General features: G+C 40.4%; 1 long non-coding RNA gene across 1 annotated transcript; it reads left to right on the plus strand.

The window, feature by feature from the left end:
• The first annotated feature begins 1,397 nt into the window (after positions 1 to 1,397).
• Positions 1,398 to 12,933, plus strand: LOC132026198 (uncharacterized). Its single transcript, XR_009406823.1, has 3 exons — positions 1,398 to 1,608; positions 9,539 to 9,618; positions 12,887 to 12,933. It is a non-coding gene; the product is annotated as an uncharacterized LOC132026198 (long non-coding RNA).
• Positions 12,934 to 15,606: the final 2,673 nt, after the last annotated feature.

The following is a 15,606-nucleotide window of genomic DNA, read 5'->3' on the forward strand; positions in this document are numbered from 1 at the left end:
CCTGGTCTCTTTTTAGGATTTTCAATTATTGAATTGAGCACCCAGAAGTGGCAAATATATTCAGTAATGGAAGAAATAACAGTCATGATTTCCTATGACACTTAAGAAAATGGGAAAAGAGGATAAACTCTTTCTATGTAACTATTCTAAAGATTGGGTGTTTGGCCATTCCCCTACCCACACACATAACCATTAACAGTTGTGATGGAAAGAGCTCCAGAACCCAAAACCAGCCTTTGAATGACAAGCTAAAGAGCCTGGTAGTGAGCATTCGATGTGTGCTCCATGTAAAATATTTCATTCGGGAAAACTAAGACAAGCAAATCAATTAACTTTACCAGACAAACGTGAAAAAAAAAATTTTTTTAAATCCATTTCTCTCTACATTTACCACTGTGAGAATTAAAATGACTCTACTTCCAAGAAAACTATTAATTTTTACAGTGTCAGCATGCTTTTTTACAAAATGCATTTTTATGATGCCATTCTCAGTGTTGGAAACATTTTATACTCGAAATAGAGTCTAAGCTGTTGCAAAGTGGAGGAGCAGTATCATATTTATACCATTTGCTCTATTTTTTAAAACATCATATTTAAACCTAGAGAACAATGTCTTTTAAAGCCTTTTAAATAGTTTTTTGGAAGACATTTCATAAGGATTGTAATCTTGTTCTCTCGCTCTTTTGTCTTACCTCCCACCATACTCAAATGTTCCGGGAGTATGTGCCGCTCATGAAGTCAGATTGCTGGGTGTCACATGCACAGCCCACAACTCAGCAAAGATACCTCATGCCCCAGCATGAACTAATCTGCTGCCTCCTCTTTGGGCAAGAGACAAGCAGTCAAAATGATTAAAGGGATGAGAAAAAGTTGCTGCAAGAAAAGATGAGAGGAACCAGAAGGGTTTACCTACAGAAGAAAAAGTGACTTGAGTAAAGCCATTCAGTCCACTGAGATTTCTTTTATGAACACAATAAATACTTAAATAAATAAAGGAGTATGCTCCGCATCACAGAGAACCAAGAAAAGGAAACATGTTTAAGTTATATCCAGAGAGCTTGCTATTGGATAAAAGAAGGGCTTTTCAAGGTTTGAGCGCTAAAGCATTGAGAGGATCTCCTCGTGGAGGTTATGGAAGCTTTCTCCCTATGGAGATTTCGTAAGAGCAGTCCCTTTGTCTTGGATGGTTCAAACAAAGAACATCTGCAGCCAAACTGCAGAAATGGGACCTTGTGGCCCAAGAACATCCTGTTATAAAGGACTGTGGGAAAGTATTTCCAGAACTTGCTCTGGTAATCAAGTCTAGTATTAAGCAACCTTCCCTATCGGGGAGTTCCTCTTCATAGGCTCAAAAACCATACACTAAGTTCAGATCTTCCTCCATGAGAATGAGGACACAGCACACAGCCTTGAATGGTCCTTGATTTCCTTGTTCATGAAGGGCCAATTTACACTGGGGTATCATGGTATTCTCTCAAATGTGCCAGTCATAGAGCCATGAACAGAAGACCTCTTTAGAGAGCACCAGCATGATTCTTCTGACAGTGGAGAGGCATAGTTTCCCTTGGTGATCTCAGAAGGCATCTGTAGCAAATTCTATTGAACTCAGTAAGTACGTTTTCAATGGTTCTCTTTGCTCAGTTCTAAGCTAACTGCTAGATGCACACAATAAAAAGTATGTCATCGTATCTGCCTCAAGTCACTAGAATATTTTAGATTAAAAAATGAGGCATATTCCTATGAAAGGAATAGAATGAGGGATGCTTGGGTGGCTGTCAGTTAAGCATCTGCCCTCGGCTTGGGTCATGTTCCCAGGGTCCTGGGATCGATTTCCACACTGCGCTCTCTGCTGAGCAGGGAGCCTTTTTCTCCCTCTGCCTACTGCTCCCCCTGCTTGTACTCTCTCTCTCTCTCTGACAAATAAATAAATAAAATCTAGAAGGAAGGAAGGGAGGAAAGAACGAAGGAAGGAAGAAAAGAGAGAGAATGGGACAGATTTTGTTAAATGATAAGGTGACAGAGTGAATAAGAAGTAAAGAAACCAAAAATGACAGGAGCATCTGTGGGTTAGAGTAGCTGGGAAAGCCTTCATGCTGGAGATGTGACAAAGGTTGGAAATCTGAGTACAGCTCTTAGCTGATTTTCGTTCTCAGTATTTCCCAGATTGACTTACACCATTTTCTTTTTGTGAAGCACACTGATACCCACAAACAGCTGATCACTCTTGGTTTGTAGGGGACTCATCTTGTTTCTAAATGTGAACATCTTATATCTGCTGAATTTTTTTTTTTACGTAGTTTTTTTTTAGTATCTCAGTTTTCATGTTTTTACATGGAAATCCAAATGGGAAGCATGGCTTATATAAAGAAGGCAATGTGGCCTCCAATCCCTGGACTCATACTCAGAAAAAAACTAATTAGTCCATATATACAATGGAGTATTACACCTCCATCAGAAAGGATGAATACCCAACTTTTGTATCAACATGGACAGGACTAGAAGAGACTATGCTGAGTGAAATAAGTCAAGCAGAGAGCGTCAATTATCATATGGTTTCACTTACTTGTGGAGCATAAGGAATGATACGGAGGACATTGGTAGATGGAGAGGAGAAGTGAGATGGGGAAAATTGGAGAGGGAGACAAACCATGAGAGACTGTGGACTCTGAGAAACAAACTGAGGGTTTTGGAGGTGGGGTGGGGGGTGGGGTGAGCCTGGTGGTGGGTATATGGAGGGCACATATTGCATGAGGCACTGGGTGTCGTGCATAAACCATTAATTTTGCAACACTGAAAAAAATAAAATAAAATAAAAAATAAATTAGTACAGCCATACCTTTTTTAAAAGTCACTCAAATTATGTTCACTTACATATTTTTAAGATAAAAGGAAATGTTAAGGCTAAAATATATATTTTATCACTTTTGCTGATTCTCTGCTTTCAAATGAATTAATTAGTCAACTATTCACCCCATAGAATTAGACATGAGGGCTTTTTCCTGCCAAAACTGGTATAAACAAGAATCACTGGAACAGAAGGAAAAAGAAATGGATTCTAGCTTTTACTCTCCTTTGGAACTTGGTCCAACTGGACCATTCCTTCCCTGGCCCCAGTTTTCAATTCCATAAGAGAAGTCGGTCTCTCAAGGGCCCTTCCAGCCTTGGCATTCTATGTATCAATGATCCCAGCTTTCATGAGCTCTCTGAGCATTGTAAGCCCATAATAAATACTTGTTAACTAATAATCATTTGTACTTTTCACTCTCCCCACATAGCACATCCTTAAATGTTCCAGAAGCTTATCCTCTTTCTGCATGTGACTTCTTTTTCTTAGCAGGAAATGTGGTGTCTTAATTTGATCTGCATTGGGTCTGAAACAGAAGGGAGAGCAAGGTGTGTGAGAAAAAGACACGTCTTACAAATGGAAAAATATGAGAAAGATGTATTAGGGAACATTAACTTTGAGGCAAAAGCAAATCCTTGATGCTTTTGGCAAATGCTTCAAGAGAAGACAGGAGAAATATAGAAAATTCTCATTACACAGACATAGGATGTGTCTTTCCCAACAAAGAAGTACTATGACATCCTCACTTGGGTAGAAAGAACAGGACCTGAAAATGCAAATAAACTGAGAAAGATGCTAAATGCTATTTGAGATCCTGGATTGGAGCCTGAAAATAAGTAGGACCCTAGTGGAAAAACTAGTAAAATCTGCATTGATTCTGTAATCTACATAACAGTAATGTACCTGGGTTAATTTCTGAGTTTTAATAAGTGTATGATGGGTACATAAAGGGAGGCTGAGTGTAGGACTTACATGCATTCTCTGTATTATCTTTGCAATTTTCCTATAAATCTAAAATTATTCTCAATTGAGAAAGTTTGTACAAAAAAAAAAAAAGATAAAGAAATGAGAGGCATGAAAGATGACACCTACAGAGAAAGAGAGTTTCGTGGAGAGAGACAAGGAGGTAAAGAGACAGACAAGGAGACCTAAAGAGAGAAAGAACAGAAGGAGACAGGGAAGAAATGCATTCATTACACAGAGGTATAGCTCATTCCTAGTTTTTACTTATCTCCTTATTGGTCTCATTATTCTATGCCTTTGGTGTCCTATAGGAAGGAGCATATAAGAGTTGGACAGTTTTTCTGCTACAATCCTCCCTTGCCCACTTATGCTGACTCAACTACTACCAGGATGGAAAGAAAATTCTGCAATTTATACTTTGTTTGCACAAAAACAGGATTTAGTAATCAAGGATAACCTATGATGTGGGTTGCCCAAACTCTCAACAAGGAAAATTACTTTTCCAGCAAAACTGGAAATCTCCCTAGGCACTCCCACTCCCCAGTTCTAATATTGAGTTTCTCTGAAAAGTGCCATTTTTTGCTCTAAACCTATTACCCTTACATTTGGAGATTACCACCCTGCAGCCCAGGGGAGAGAATGTTCAGTCCATTCTCCTACTGATAAGGACCAGAACCCTGTAACTGTTAACTTTTGGCTATCCTTCAACTAGAATGACTCCCTTCCCGGATGACAGTTAGGGACATTCCTGGGAGTCATAAAGCCAAATTTGGTACATAAAATATTTGTCAAAGCTTTTTCAGGGGCATGGCCATCAGCCTAGGAAGGCAGTGACCAAGTAAGTCACATGTAGGAAAATTATAGGATGCATATTCTCCACTGAAGAGGAAAGAGATATTCACAGCTGAAGTTTCCATGGGCTCATTATTTACCGTCTCCCTTTATGTCTGATTTCTCCTTCCATTAAGGACCAGTAGAGCCAAAGCAGTGGGAGTAAAAAAGAGGAAAAGCCTGTCTCAGAAAATTACAGTCTTAAGGGTCTCCAGAGGAGGTACGGCTGCTTTAGGAATTATTTTTCATCGGTATGTTCCTGAATTTTGTAGATATTTGCATCATATATTCTGTAATATGGGTTCTATTGAATCAAACTAAATCAGATAAAGACAGAATTTTAGTGCTAGAGTTTATCGTCTCATCCAACACATTCACTATTTGACCCCTTAACCATAAAAATACAATCAGAAGGATGAGTGTCTTCTAGTCACCACGGTCAGCAGGGGCAGAACACTCCTCTCATGTCATTTACCATCTGCAAATAAACAGTGCCCATGGACTGCAAAGCCGCAGGGGGACTGGACAGACGGACTGCTGCACGGTGAGGGCCCCAAGTAGCAATGACAGCGATGATCTGGGGGAAGGCAGCCATGGGCAGGAAAGAGAGACACTACCACCCTCTCAGAAAATCTTGAGTGAACCACAGCCAGCAGTATGGTTTTGTATCCTAAAATACTGACTTCAGATCACTTAGCTCTCAGAACCTTCACTTCAAAGGAACAGTGAAAGCCTTCATGGTTCAAATTCCAAACTGAAATATGAATACAGACTTTTACATCTCTGCCTATGGTACGTGAGCCGTAAAACAAACGGTCCATGGCAGCCCTCTCCGTCTTTTTTGATAGAATAGTTTCTTCATTGGAAATGAAAAAGTGATTAATGGTATGGAAGGATCATACGTTACCAGGCCCCAGAGAGTCATGAGAGGGGAAGAGGAACGAAAGAGAGAGAGGGAGAGAAAGCAAAACCTCCCTTTCCCCAGCACTCTCAGAGCTATGCTCTTCCCTGGGGACCACTGCCTCTGACTAGAAAGGAAGCATCTGAGGGAGCAGGCCTCCAGAGGTGCGCGCACCTGCTTCAGGAAGCTCACCAGGGACAGCCTCCTGAGTTATTGACCTCCTAAAAGCATCGGGAGGCCCAGCTACTTTGCTGGAGTTGAGGGGGCAATTGGCAGGATTAATCCCATCCCTAAGGGCAAAATAAAAGTAAGAGGTGATCAGTCAGCTACTAAAGGAAAGTACTCTGTTGCCAGGGTGGGTAGAATCCAAGCATTATAGGCTGAGAGCAGATCTGGAAATACAATATAGTCTATTCTTTGTTCTACTCAAAGACCTTTGAAGGAAAAAAATTGCGGTGTTCCTCAGGTTTCACGCCTCTGAGAAAAAAGCCCTCTGTGTGAGAAACGTCATTGTTCCAAAAGTGCCCTTGAGATCCATACCCAAGAAGCAAGGCCACCTTATAATGAGGTATTATTGGCCCCTCGGTTCCTGACCTTTCTTGAGAGATGTCCAAGGCCAGCCTGTCTCTGACTGGATCACATTCAACATTAAGGCCTTAGAAAGAGGTTGTGATATGTGTTTAAAAGTCAAAGGGGGAAAGCAGCCAGCCTAGGAACATTTTATCATTTTCTTCATGTCTAATGAGGAAACAACTTCTTTTGACCACTTTAAGATGTGCAGCCACTTAAGTCAATATATTAAACTAAGAAGGCTGAAGTCATTATTGGACCTAGCTCAGACTCTAGAGGGAGAACCATTCCTTCTTGATCCAATATTAAAAAGTTTAGTACAATTCAGGGGCGAGCAATCTATGACCCAGGATCCTGCCCACTGCCTATTTTTTTAATAAAGTTTTATGGGAAACAGCAATGCCTGTTCAATGACTGTACTCAAAATACAATGGCAAAATTACAGAGTGATCACAGAAACCCTGGAGTCCACAAAGCCAAAAATACATAGTGTCTGGTCCTTTACAGACCTTTGGGTGAGCCATAGCTTGTTCTTCTAAACAAGATCACCTTGATTCTGGAACAGAGAAAGATATCCCTCAACAGACAAAACAATCTCTGAATGGTCATAGATGGAAGTATATATTTTCAGAGATCCATGCATTATTCTGCATACTAGAATCAATTATCAGTACATACTTCCTCTCCGGTAGAAGCCTATCATGTTGCCATATTGGAGCAAGGACAAAGTCATGAAGACACTTGGTGATGCACACTACAAATAGAATCCAGCTCTACCATGGCTTTTGTTCAAAGAATATTTAAAAACACTGCAGCTTGCTTTCATGGGTTTGTGTTTTTCTTCAGAACGAAGAAAAAATGAAATGATTTTCACTTACTTAGGAATAATCTGAAGATTGTGGAAAGGCCATCATGGTTTTCAATGACTTTTTTTTTTTTTTTAATTCAAGGCAGTCCCTTTGACTTCCTTTTGATTTTTGAAAGGGGACCTAAGAAGAATTATACTCTAGCCCTCTCAAAATAATTCCCTGAAGGCTAAATGATCAAGCTGACTCTCTTTTAGACTCAAGAACATTTTATGTGTCTCTCTATATTATCTGTTCAGCAAAAGAGACTGATGAAAAATGAATAAAATTCATGCTATTCCAGTTCCATAGTTTCTTTTCAGTTGTTTATATTTTGCCTAACTGAGTCACTTGGCCTCAGTTACCCCAGTCATGGGAGCTTTGTTCGTACTGGATACCCTTCACTCTAATCCCCAAAGCCTCATATCCTGTTTTTCACTTTCTCTTGATTTTAGCAGATGTTGCCTATTAATGCGTCTGAGAGCTTGGGATGCTCCAATCATTGAGTGAAGAAACAGGCTGTTTTCACTCTGTATGTTTCCCCTGTGTCATTTGCAAGAGTGCAACCATCAGGATAAATCAATCAGAAATTACAATATGTAGCATGAGCAGGCCATGAAGATTCCGATTCTGGGGATCAGAAAGCAGAAATTCTAGAGCTGTCCCACCCATTTTACTATCTCAATTTATAAACTCCCACTTATCTAAACTGATCCAGACAAAGATTCCTTGTTTTTAAAAAAATCTGCCATCCATCTGACCCTCCATGTCTGGGTGTCAAAACACAGTATCAGTCAAGAGCTAAGCTCTGAATGTGCACTGAGTGTAGTCTGGTTGGTTGAATGTTAGTTCACTGGGAAATCTGGCAGAAGCTGAAGCTAGAAAAAGGGGAGTGAACCCTATTCACCTTGTGAAGGCATTTGGTGCTTTTTCTCAAGGCTCCAGAGAGTCAGTAAAAATAATTAACTGGTCACAACCATTGAGTTCTAGAGCTCCATTCATTTCTCACTGGCTGGTTGACTGGGGACTTTTGACCAGTTTGTCCTCAAGTTTTACCAGCAGTTGAAGAAGGAAAGTAAAAACTACTTTGTGTAGCTCACAACATGATTCGGAGGAGTACATGAGATATGCTTGCAGAAGTGTATATAATGATAAGATTTCACAATTATCATCATAGTCATCATAATGGCCAAGTCAACCTATGAATTTCAGTGCATTGAAACCAGTTTAGCAGAGCAGACCCAAAATGCCTAGGCTGGAATCCTGGCCCCACTATTTACTAAGTGGTTTACCTAAGCCTCAACTTTCCCTTTCAAAGAAACAGACATAATAATGGTACCGACTTCACAATCTATTAAACAACAAATATTTAGGGTGGAAATTAAATAAGATAATTCATGTAAAACACTTAGGACAAGGCTTGACGCATAGTAAGAGAGAAGAGCTAGCTTCTTCTATCTTCTTTTATCTTCTATCTTCTATCATCTTCATTAGTAGCTCACAGTGGGAATGTTCAGTGGGTGTGAAGGACAGACAGAGTTGCTTTCCCCCACTAAGGAGTGTGTGCAGAGTCACTGCAGGAGAGAAAGTTGACCCAGTTTATAGCTGACCTTCTGAGATTGGTGAGCATTGTGCCTAGTAGCTGCTCAAGAAACGTTCGTTCTTTCAATAAACATTCAACCAACATGTGTCAATAATTTATGCCACACAATTTGGAATATAGCCGAGCTAGACAATCTAGAGTTTGGACTTTACATGCTGAACACCACACTGTGATAAGTTCAGAGTGCTGAAGGAATTTGCTACAGAGCCACCTAATCCAGTCCAGGAAGACTGGAAAGGGCTTCTTAAAGGAAATAATGTCTAAGGCAAGACTTGGAGCAGGAAAAGGAATTGGCCATGAAAAGTAGCTTGGGGCAGGAAGAGTCTATCATCAGAGGCAATAAGACATGGGAAGTCCCAGGGGTAAGCAGGATCATGGCAATCCATAAACTGAAATAAAATTAACATGGCTGGAAGGGGGAACATCATGGGGAAATACGGCAGAGAGAAGAGGGCATCTCACCACAGAGGACCAAATGTAGGCTACGCATCTGGACATCATCCAGAGGCACCAGAAAATGGAGGGTTTCAAGCAAGGGAGTATGATGTAAGCATCTTTACCTTGAAAAAGAAATTGAAACAAATGAGTGACTACATGTAGAGAAAGTTGTCCAGCTGAGAGAGAGTGATGACTTCTACTTTCCAACCTTAACCATCAGCCATTAAAGGCCAGCAGGGGGAAGGTTTGAGATAGCCAAGGAAATGGGGAAATGGGGAATGATGAGGGATTGAGGAATAAGCCACAGTTCCTAAGAGTGGAGGAGGTCCTCATTCTTCTCTCTAAGTTTCAGTTGTGCTCTGCAATCAAGAACCATGGTGTTCTGATTCATACCTACTGCGTGCGATGGGGATAAAAAAAAATGATATGAACGTACATGCTTGCTGCCCTTCCCATCCCCCTCCACCTCACCTGCCTTTGAAGAAAAATAGATCCTTGCTTCAGTGTTCAATTTTATAACCTTTTTGCTGCAATAAATGCAGGGAGAAAAGCTCCAGCATCAAAATGAAAGATAGTGAGAGAACAGGCTGATTCACGGAATAAATCACTTATCCAGAAAGAGGTAAGAAACGTTAACTAGGTTTGTAAAAGTTTGGGAAAACTTGACATCGTTGCAGAGAGATATTTCAGGGGGCTGTGAAGGGTAGGAGACCTTAGGAATGAGGTGCGTGGGAGAAACATGTTAGCAAGTTTTCCTTTCTTATCATGTAATCACATAGAAGTGTCCTTGAACATAGGACAGACATTTCTTCGGTGGCAGCGCCAGGCTGCGGTGGCACCATAGAACTCCTCAGCTAGGTAACACTTACTTATCTAATGAGAAGGCTTCCCCAAAACTTAGAGATCCATTTCCAGAAAATTTCTGATTGGAGTTCTCACTAAGGGGGAGAAGATCAAAGGAAAAATAAATAGCCGATTTTTATTCCCATCTCCAAATACATGGGTTATAAGGAATTTTGGCAGACACTGTTTTCTCCCCTCCAGTTATGCTCACTTAATAGTATTCAACAGAAGAGGTCTTGGGAAAGATGAATGAAAAAGGAGCTGCGGATGGGGGCGGGGGGGGGGAGGGATGTCACCTTGAGTACTCTGAGCCACTGCACAGTGGAGGGAAGGGGGTCGATGGTATAATCATTATCTGCTCAGAACAGAGCAGAGAAGGGACGTGTGCTTTCGCTGCTTAAAACATTTCACATAAACGAATCAACCAAAGAGTGGAAGCTAAATCAAAAGAAAATGTGATCTCTAAATACCACTTTCATTGACAGAAATGTAACTGTGATGTATAAGGAATCTAAATGTATTTTCACCTTTTGTCAGAAATCAAGGACCCCAGGCAAACAATTGCTTAATCTATTTGGTGGTCAGGAGTGTTTGGGAGCCTAAGAAAGAGAGCAGCCCGAGGCATTTAAAGGCGGAGGGCTTTTCTTTGCAAAATTATGCCTTTGCATCTAAAGTTTCAATTTACATTGTTTACATAGGAGGATGAGGCCTTGGGATGTTTTGTTCTTTTCGTTCTAAAAACAACAATGAGCTTGTCTCTGAACATTTTATCTAGTCTGTTGCACAGGAAATAGAAAATTGGGTGTAATTGAGAACGTTGCAAGCAGCCTTCACGCAGCCACCAATGGCTGAGAGCCTACATTTTCATTCTAGACCCAGAAAAGGGGAGATTTATGGGAAAAGGGAAATTGTGTGTGTATATTTGGATCCTGGATCTTCATTCACGATTCACATTTATGGAAAAGCTGAGATAGTCTATTTTTAAACCTTGACATTCAGCTATGAAGGAAAATCAATTTTGAACGTGCATCATTGGAATAGAGTTTCCTCAATTTGTTCCATACACCAAGAACTAATTACCAGCCCCATGCTGTTGGCAGCCCCTATCAGAATACTACAGCAAGACACATACACTAGTCTACAAATATCAAAACAATAGAGTGTGTGGTCTTACCTAATCAGCAGAATATGCCAGTACATGAATGCACAGGGAACTCCTTCCTCCCCACAGTCCCCAAAGAAGGATGGAAAAATTAGGATCTAATCCCTGCATGATCACAACCCTGGAAATCAAGTGCGCCGTCAGAATGAAGAATGCTGGAGCTCTTGGCAATGACTTAATCCAGGCATCACCAAAAGGAGATACAGATGGCTATTAGTCTGTATGTGCTGAAGACACACACACAGTGCTTTCTTTCCGGTCCCCTGCTGCCCACAAAAGAGAATCAGAATCAACAATAGGGTCATATAGAGTTGTCATTTCAGTCCACTTTTATTTCTAAATGATTGTCTCAAATGTGAAGCAAAGATGACAAGTTACCATTTACAGATGTGTATGTGTGTGTACATTTACATGTATGTGTGTTTCATTTACATATATGTGTGTCTACATACGTACACTTACATGTAAACTGAGTAAGGTAATCTGCCCTTCCACAAATCTTCTAAGCTATTAATGAGCACTCAAAAGCAGAAGTCCAAATTCCCAGTCCAGCACTTATCCCACTAGACCATGGATTTTCCTATGCCATGCCTCCAAATAGAACTACACTATGAACTATTATAAACCCTGGTTATAGAGTTCTAATCTGCACTACTACAGTTTAGCAGTGAGTTAAATCATTGCTGTGGTGGCCATTAAGCAATACAGAAGATCCCTATCACACAAACACAGGCGTGACTTTTAATCCCAGTAGCCAACCATACACGGATCATCTACTTGGCTGTTAGAAGCTGTGAAACTGTGTGTCACTGCATAATCAATCACTTGGCATTACATTTTCACTTGGAATTTCATAGACATTCTCAAAATGCTGATATTCTTCCTGTCACACAGATTAGGTGTGGATGAAGTAGGACCTGAGAGTATTTTGAGGAATTATGAAGTTCTGGGGACCTCTTGAGGCATAGAAATACCACCCAGGAAAAACTGGATTATTCTAAAGCCAGAGCATACTTCTAATTACCCACCAAAGCCAGCTGTAAATTCTAAGTTAGTAAGCCTAAACATCTTCTGTAGTTCATAAATCCCTTAATAATTATCTTCCTGGACCTGGACCCATTGTGCATCTGGAAAGGGCTTTCCATCATAAATAAGTTATGGAGCATACACTTCTCCACTTAGAATAGTTTAAGTCTGGATTTTACACTCTTTGCCATTGGGCTAGCCTTCATCAAAGATCACTAAAACAGGAATATCACTGTTGTAGTCATCACTTGGATCATATTTACATGAAGATATTTGGTGAAGCCTCTTGTAGTGGTCCTCTCTCATTCCGGGTCTTTTTTTTAAAAAGATGCCTTCATTATGGACCTAAGAATATAAGAAATACCACTTTAAGTTGGGGCCAAGATTCTCCCAGGAATAAGACCACCACAGGACACAGAGTGGGAGACCACCATTGTTTCTTCAAACAATACAATTGTGTGAGAATTGTATGCATGCAAATGGAATATTTTAAGAATTATTCAAAACCATGAAATCTTGATTTCAAAGGGAGTCATTCAACCAGAACTTGAAGTTCTGTTCTTCCTGGAACTCTAAGTCCAAGGTAAGAAATTTTCTGGTATTGAAAATCAGGGCAGATGGATGCTTTTCAGAGAAGTCCCAGGATAAGTTGTCTGTATTTATATAATCCCTCGAAAATATAAGATCCTCCTCTGAATGACTGACTGCTCAGTGGAAATTCATCTCCATTCCTGGAAAAAATGATGCTAGGTGACAACGCAGAATTACACTGGAAAAAACTATTTCCCTTAGGGATATAGATAGAAACAGTCCTCAGTGATCATCAGTAAGAAAGCTTTCATCTATCTTTCTTAAATAGATCAGAGCTGTGACCACAGAACTGAACAAATGGCCAGAAATGTGTAAGTATTATCAACGTCTCCACCACAATGAGCTAAGTATTAGAGTTAAACACTGGGATTAAACAATATCAAAAGATAATTCCAAAGAGCCTCTTCAGCTTGTGCAGGATAGAAATTATAAAGGCTGGTTCCAAACCTAAAATAACAAAATGTTCCAGCTGGTGAACCTAGAAATTATTGGCTTATATAAAACATTACAGCGTAGGTCTATTACAGTGAAAAGTCTGGGCCCGAGGGAAGAGAAAAGATAAAATGTATTTGTAACATAGGAAATATATTGTTTCTGTGACATAGTAAAATCATTTCAATCTATCCTCAAACAGATGTCACTTTGCTAATAAACATGTTGCAACCAGATTGGCGAGATAGGATGAGAAATCACCTAGTCTTGCCTGGTTTTATACGTTAAATTGCTCTCCTTCACAGAGAAGAACAGTGGCTACAAAACTGTGGGAATTCAGTTGGTGTTGGACATTTGCCCTGAGCACATTTTGCAAAGAAAAGCTGCTTGTGTATGGAAAAACAATAATCTAGTCAGGAGCAAACCCCTGTGTGTTTTGCAATCAAAGGGAAAGTTGCGGGGCTCTAACTTGCTTGCCAATGTTACAGGGAGTCTTTGAAAAGTTAAAACAGCAGAGATTATAAAGTTCATATGTTGGCTGACCCATTCGTCCCTTGTCCTTCTTGGAAGAGCAATGGGAGCTAAAGGTAGGCAGAAGGGCGGGTCGTCGTAGGTGGGTCACGGGTATTGGGTTTACATTTGGTTGTTTCTCATACTTCCATTGAATGAGAACTGATGGAATCCCTAGAATAATACTTGGAACCTCTTTCTGGCAAATAGGAGTCATTTGACTAAGAACCCTCCCAGGACACAGTCATGGAAATAACAATAAGATCCAGGTACCCGAGCATGAAGAATAGTAAAACTTGGAATATAAAGAGTAATTAGAACGGGTTATAATAGAATTGTGGACATCAACCTGAACAATATTTTGGGACCCTTCTTCTTCAGAGGGAAGGAAGAAAACATTCATTCTCACAACAAAGGATCTGAAGAAATCATATGTTAGGCGAGAAGAACAATGAGACACCTGTTCTCCAGAGATTGTCTTCCTAAGGCACAGATGATCTCTGAAAAGGCACAGTATCAGTTATCTGTTTTTCCATAACCAACCAAGCCCAAACTCAGTGGAGTGAAAAACAATTTCTTGTTTCTCATGATCCTGTGGATGGATGAGGCTGAGCTGGGAAGTTCTCCCCTGCCTGGTAGATCTGAGGTCATTCATGTGGCTCCATTCATCTGGGCCATCAGCTGCAGCTGGAATGTCCGAAGGGCCTCTCATGTTGCACAATGTCCTGCCACATGGTCTCTCATTCAGTATAGCCCGAGCTTCTTTCCAGCATGGTGATTAGCTTCCAAGAGGAAGGCTTGCAAGATCACCAACCCCACCGCACAAGCACTTTACCATTCTGTGCTTGCTTTGTGTTTGCTTACATCCCGTAGGCCAAAGTGATTCACATGGCTAAGCCCACATTCACTGTGGGAAGAGGTTACAGAAAGGCATGAAGACGGGAGGCAAGGTTCATCCGGGCCATATATATAACAGTCTATAATAGTCTCATAGGGAATTTGCACCCCATTACGTTGTACCACATTACTTGTTTTATATCATATCAGTATTTCATTATATTTGTGGTCTTGCATTGACTGAGAAATTCAAAATCAAAGTGTGACTGCATTGGACCATAGTTACTGGTTGGAAATAGTCCTTACAACTATTGGGGATTTTTGGTTTATCAAATATCAGTTTAATCTCATTTCCACCCACCCCCACTAAGGTAATCTCCTCTTGTCACATCATTGAAGAATGCATTTTGAAGAAAGGATAGCAAGCAATGGAGGAGGTAAGACATCTAAATTATGCTATCATGTTTGTATTTTATTACTGTGAATTAATTACTGGGATATGTACACTTGCTTCAGTTTCCTAACACATTTATGAAAACCCAAACTCCTTTGGGCCCTCTTGGCTACTTTACAAACCAAGGCAATTCCCATCCTGAGTTAGGTCCCTACTCAAGACCAAGCCAAATGTGATTGCCTTAGTCCATTTTTGCATCAAAACATTATGTGCCAAAGTCAGATACTTAAGTTTAATCATTTCCAACCAGCTTCTCATTCCTTCTATCAATGAGAAAAAATGTTGCCTCCAGCTCATCCCTACCCCTATCTTCTCAATCTCTTCATCCCTCACCCACCATGGGCTTCCTCTCCACTTTCCCCCCCTACCACTAACTTACCACTGACATCCCTGTGGTTGAGAATATAGCTCAACCACATATAGTGAAGAATATATCTTCACTAAACTCTGCACTTACCTACCCCTCCAATGGAGCACATTATGAGCCGAAAGTTTGAGATTTACCTGCCTTCTCATTTCTGCTTTGAAATAGTTTCTTTTCTACTCTTATAAGTTCACCTTTCCATGAGATTAGGATCGTTTGGCAAAATCACTCTTAAATGCTGCTCTGGCCGTCTACAACTTGAATTAGCACTGATTATGATAGAAATATGGACATCCTCTCCAAAGTCTATTTCTCTAGCCAAGTCCTCCCCAGGCCCAGGACTTCAGACTTACAGCTATAAGTCTACTGCTATAAATCACCACCTGTTTAT

This window comes from Mustela nigripes, chromosome 10 (assembly GCF_022355385.1).
Source record: "Mustela nigripes isolate SB6536 chromosome 10, MUSNIG.SB6536, whole genome shotgun sequence".
Lineage (NCBI taxonomy): Eukaryota > Metazoa > Chordata > Mammalia > Carnivora > Mustelidae > Mustela > Mustela nigripes.